The sequence below is a fragment of the Limulus polyphemus genome, unplaced genomic scaffold (assembly GCF_000517525.1).
Source record: "Limulus polyphemus unplaced genomic scaffold, Limulus_polyphemus-2.1.2 Scaffold44, whole genome shotgun sequence".
Classification (NCBI taxonomy): Eukaryota; Metazoa; Arthropoda; class Merostomata; order Xiphosura; family Limulidae; genus Limulus; species Limulus polyphemus.
Window position 1 is genome coordinate 765,149 of NW_013665654.1, and position 6,252 is coordinate 771,400.

At 34.1% G+C, this 6,252-nt stretch overlaps 1 protein-coding gene across 5 annotated transcripts in view; it reads left to right on the top strand.

The window, feature by feature from the left end:
• The window catches only part of LOC106462152 (plexin-B-like), a 161,569-nt gene that overhangs the window by 52,984 nt on the left and 102,333 nt on the right, over positions 1 to 6,252 (top strand). For all 5 annotated transcript variants that reach the window (XM_022389620.1, XM_022389615.1, XM_022389626.1 and 2 more), the window contains one exon: positions 2,263 to 2,328. The gene's annotated coding sequence lies outside the window, so the exon portion shown is untranslated. The remainder of the gene's footprint in view (positions 1 to 2,262; positions 2,329 to 6,252) is intronic.

Sequence of the window (6,252 nt, forward strand, 5' to 3'; positions counted from 1 at the left end):
CTAGCGTGGTGCGTACGTATACACGATTCAATTTTATTATTCATCAGTATCTTTACCAGCCTACCCTCAAATTGAAGGATTAGGCAGGATCAGAGTAAATTAATCTATGAGACCGCGCCAAAAATTGAAATATTTGTTATTGTAGAATATTTAGCTGGCAAGGTAGTCACGTGCTAACTGTTACTGCAATATTTCCTCTAGTTTTAATAATATAATTAATAAATCTGGCTCAATGTTTTCTTGGTGCCAAGCTACAAAATGGATTGTCTGCACTCTATCCACCGCAGGGAATTGAACCCCGAATTTTAGCTTTGGAAGTCAGTAAACTTACCGCTGACCCACCTTGAAACAATCTGACTTGTAGTCTTAGTTTTTCTTGCATAATTGAAACAACTATTGAAGAAGAGGAATAGATTGAAAACTTACCTACAGAAGCAAAATAGATAGCGCCGGGCCTGATTGGGTATTTTCCGGTTTCTTAAATGCATGAGCAAGAGTTGCTGATGGTATTAAGAATATTGCTGATTTGCATGTGTTTGCAGTTTACAGAAGCCAACTTAAATTTTACATACGGGGTAAGCTGGTCTTTAACATAACACAGACAAGATGCTGCATAAATTCTAAAATTTCAGGAGTTCTCTTGAGATAATGCCTTGTATACATCTGCTTCTTTGAAGAACAACCATTACGCTTGAGCATGTACGAATATTCATATTTACAAAATAAACGCTTGTTATGTATAGTTACTTTATGTATACCTACTATCTTGTATGACCTACAGCCTAATTGAAAAGTATTGAGATTGTACCAAAAGACTTTCCTATACATCTAAGAATCCGTAGAATTTTACGGAGGTCATGGTACTTTCTAATAATAAAAGAACTATAAATTTCTTTTTCTGCCTTAATACTTTGATTGAAGATCAAACTTAATCATAATCTCTTTGGAAATTTAATTACAATTTGAAATTCGTATGCTTCTTCCCGAAATCAGTAATACACAATTTTTTCTATACATCTGTATCTCTATACCAATCATAACACACACACACACACACACACTATTTAAACAAAAGCATATTTTTACTATGCAAAGAATAAAAACTAGTTTTAAATTAGTGATAATCACGTTAGCTGTAGTTTTTGTTTGCTCTTTTTCATTCCTCTCAATTTATCCATTTTGGAATCAAAATCAGAAGCGTGTAAAAATAGCATTCGGATTTTTGTTTCTCTCGAAGTAACTGCCATTTCTAAATATTTTAAGGTGGCGTTATATCAACCTAATATCTATTGGATGACAGTCTACTGGAAACATTACGCTTGCTCCTTATTTTACACAAGTGATTACGATTTAAGATAAGTTTAGTTTCGAATTTCTCAAATATTAAGCAGTAACTGCTGCAAAACTGTTACGTCCATTTTTGACACATAGCAAAATTAGATCAGTGCTGTTTTCAAGTGTAAGCTTTGACATTTTTTACACGTCCTCAATTGATGCTAGTACTGAGGAAATGTAAACATTTAGCCTCTTTAAATCTGAATCGCTCCCTGGTGTCTCTGTCATAGACTATTACTATTTGCATATCACCTGCAGTTTTCGCGATGCTCCAACAGTGTTGCACGAATAATGAATCACCCTGTATAACCAGAATTTCAGATAAGACGTTGAACGTTGTAACTTTTCCGTCATGATGAGTTCTTCGTACAACAGGTAAGATATAGTTGAAGTGCTATTATACGGTCTTTTTATACTCGTCATCAATTTTAGACCAGTAAAAAATATGATTTCATTTATAGCCAGTTCTTATTGTTACTGAGTATGTTCTCCAACCTAAGACTTTAGACAATTTTTCAAAATTTCGTCTTCTGTAATATTCGGATAAATCCGCAAGATCAAACCTGCGTGATGCAACCGTGTTCTATTGTCGATAGACTTCTTGAGAAATATTTTTTGTGAGCGATAAAACGCCGTATTGTGTTGGATATATATTATCGTAACTTTCATCTTTTCCAGTTCTATTCAAGCACAGCAAACCATTTACTAAGCAGAAGGGCGGGCTGCAGAGGATTACTGATCATCATGTCATTGTATTATGATGTATTTAATGTGTTTGCTTCGTTCAGCACCAACTTTGATACTTGTTGACATGTCGAACGTTAGATGTACAATCTTTACAAACTGCAACACATTGTTGTGTGTGATTAAACTCGTTCCAAGTATTTTAATAATGCAAAATAACATTTTCTGATTCTTTCTTTACAGAACTGACTGTCAACTGAAACAACTCCAAAAGATGTCAAGATATCGATTGCCGGCTTATTAATATCGGTAGGTCTTCCAGCTATTTTTCTTTTTGCCATTTTCATATCAAGTGTTTTTCCATCTGTTTCTGGCAACGTTTTAATCAACATTAGCCCAAAATTATGCAGACAATGATGTGAGGTACATATATATATTTGACTTTAGATTCTAAACCTATAACATCTCCAATTGTTTCAGGAAACTGACGCAGATCTTGCACGCAGGCATATTTCCTAATAAGATGTACACGAAAGGATAAATATACATACTCATTTGTAAACATGTTGAATTATTTCTGATTATATAACGTAATGGATATTTCAGTACTTTTGTATCTTATGATGTTGACAAAAAAGAAAGATGGAATTTTGAACATTCACTCGTTCATTTAATATCTGAAGTATGTAGTTTTCTACTAGAGATCGTAGCCTACAGTATCTTACAATATTTTCTGAATAATTATCGTATACAGTAGGTTTTTTATATACATATCGCCTGTAACTTTTACGTTAAACCCAATAAAATCATAATATGGATTATCTGAAAATCTGAATGCGAGACTTAATTAATGAACTAAAGAGATTCGTTAAAATCTTAGGATTTAATATAATCCATAGGCTTTAAATTTTCGTTTAAATTTCCTACGCTTGTGAATGTAATGTATCCAAGTTCAAATATAGCAACATTATACAACTTTCAATCACCAATACCTAAATAATTAATTTTAATAAAAACTCTTGTGGCAGAAGAAACTTCCGGTTTGCTTTCACGTGTGCGTTTACTTAAATATATCCAGTTTAAACATTTTTTATTCGTTTTTATATGTCATTGTAATATAAGTAAAACGTCAACGTAATTTACACACAATTATAATGATCACCATAATTCTGTCCACCGGTAATCTTTCTAAAAGCAAGTCCTAATAAGTCAGTCATTTGTTAGTCTGCCTCGAGTTCAGTGCTGTTTCGATTTTATTAATAGCGCTGTTAATTACTGAACTTAATTGCTTCAAACCACTTGGGTTACTTTTCAGAAAACGCCAACGTGTGATAGGAACACCTAGAAGCAGCCCAGCTCTATAACGTGAATAATAATTTTATCGCTTTGAACATGCTTCTTTACTATCATTCCTATAGAGGTCGTGCACTGATATAAAAAAAATCACGTGGTCTGTAGTTTACTTCGCCATATTGAATGTCAAACATGACTGCCTAATTTTGTTACAAAGTGGGATTAGGATGCAAAAAAGCTATGTTATAACATAGTTGTAACATAGTTGTTAATGATGGTGGATGTATACTAAATGGAAAAAAATGTGTGGGGGGGGGATGGCCGTGACCCTTCTGCCCTATGTGTTAAGCGCCTATGACGTCAAGTGATTACATTCGTAGAATGCGACAATGTAAATAATTTTAGCAATGTGCATAAAAAACGAATAACCTTTGGTTTTTATATTATTTTTGTTAAACCTGGTTACCAAACCAAAAACATACGAATCTTGTGTTGATGTTTTGTTGTTGATTGTTAGACGGGAATAGTTTAAGCACAATATGGCAGCGTTGAATGGAGCAGTTTTGTGACGTCATGTGCAAGACCTCTATACGTACTATCGAAAGATTAATATTTCCATCGTGTTATTTGTGCAGTATACATATTTTTAAGGGACACTTCACATCAACACTTGAATTAATTCATGAACACCAACATCTATCATAGGTAATGTGGAGGACAAAATAACTTGTTTTTGTACCAGTAGTTAACGTGCCATACTATGGATCCGTGGTTCGCGCCCCGTTACTGCCAAAAACATCGCGCTCCACACTATTGGGCTGTGACGGTCAAATCCTACTATTCAATTAGAGTAGCTCAAGAGTTTGGCGGTGGGTGGGGTTGAATAGCTGCTTCCTCTCTTGTCGATCATTTCAAAATTAGGAACGACTAGCACATATAACCCTCGAGTAGCTTTACGCGAAATTCAACAACTAACAATATAGTTTTTCGTAGGTAACTAACTTAACAAGTTACGAACTGTAACAGTATTATAAGCATTTTCAGTGTTTAGTACTCCAAGTTTGTAGTTTGTGTTCTCTTACTAGTCATTGTACATTTTTTGTTCAATGCTTTATCAAAAGGATCATTTTCGCGAGGAACAATTTAGCCTTCAAAAAGACTCTAAGTAAGTTTACCTAGAGGCTGTTTTGTTTTTTAGCACAATGACTTCAGTTCTACTTACAGTTAAAGAGTATTCTCAATTTTATTGATAAGAATCTATAAAAAGTCTTCTTTTCTAAGAATTAGATAAAGCTAAAGTGGAGCTCCTTTCATTGTACGCTCTCTAAATTCCCTTGCGCGGACTGAGTTATTTTACGCATTCTAAAAATGTGGAACCAACGAGACTTTGCTTATCTTCGTCATCCATTTTCATCCCTATTTACTTTAAAAGTTCTTGTACTTTTACGGCTTTTACATCCCTTTCATCCTCTTGGGATTCCCCACTACTCTCTGCTGTTGAAAAACCGTGAAGAAAGACAAAAGAGTTGTGTATGATGTAACAGGATATAATGATACAGATCGGACAAACAGTAATTTGCGACAGGGCTAAATAAAAGGTTCTCTGATAGGCTGTGATTTCGGTACAGGAGGTAAAGAAGATAAATCGTGGAAAAAGTTTGGTCCTCCATTGTTTTCGATCCCTTGTGTATAGGTCTTGTGTTATTCTATGTATCAAGTGCACACCCATTCCTCGTCACTTGCCCCGTTCATGACAGGTGAGTGATGAATAAGGCCACGCCTGATTTTTTTTTTGTTAGTCCCACGTTGATTGGATTATCGAGAGAACCTTAGACGGGAATACTAAGCTACTTAGCAGTTTGCGTTTTCTTTTCTTTTTCATATACAAATGTCAAGCCGATTTGCGTGTGGATGTTGGACTTACAGAATGACGTTTGGTCTCACATATCCTCTCGATTTTGAAAGTTCCTGAAGCGCATAGTAAAAAAAACGTACTTAACTTTTTTTTAAAAAAAGTTCTTTGTAAAGTTTTGGTTCTTTTTATTATCGAAAACCTTTAAATTGTTTCCCATATTTAGCATTAGACTGCATACCGCAACCAAACGAAATGTTAACGTTAATTCCCACAACTTGAAGCTTTATCCTCAAGCATGAATTGTTAATGAAATACTACTGCAATTCAAGAAGAGCAACGACGTGTTCAAAGTTTATGTAGAACTAAAACTTAAGTGAAAGTTTTCATCTTAAACAATTTTTTGTTTTTAAGTTAGTAACATGCCCGATCCGCATAAAAACGTTTTTGGCGTACTTGTTATATACTTTTAAAAAAAGCAGGGGCGAATGAACATTTCTTAAAGAAAAGAAAAAGGAATGTGTATATGTATGTGTGTGTGTGTGTGTGATTCGTAATCAGTGTGGCGTAGCATTATACTATAATGTTACAACGTCATCCGTAGCAAGTTTTGAAAATAAAACAAAGTTCAAAAGCTTAGTCCAGTTCAAAAACTTTAAGCTGAAAAATATTCTCCGTATTGTTTATAATAAAGTGTCTTGAAATATATGTTTAACATTAGACCAGGTGTGGCTTAATGGTTAGCGTGCTCGGAGTGCGAATCCGAGGATTTTATGGCTCGCGTTCTTTAAAAATGTACTCCACAATTTGGGGTTATGGGTCACTATGAGTGACGGTCAGATAATTTTTTTTTTACTAGTATGGGATATTATAGGGTGATTTTTTTTACTAGTATGGGATGTTATATAATGATTTTTTACTAGTATGAGGTGTTATAGTGATTTTTTTACTAGTATGGGATGTTATAGGATGATTTTTTTTACTAGTATGGGATGTTATATAATGATTTTTTACTAGTATGGGATGTTATAGGATGATTTTTTTTACTAGTATGGGATGTTATATAATGATTTTTTACTAGTATGGGA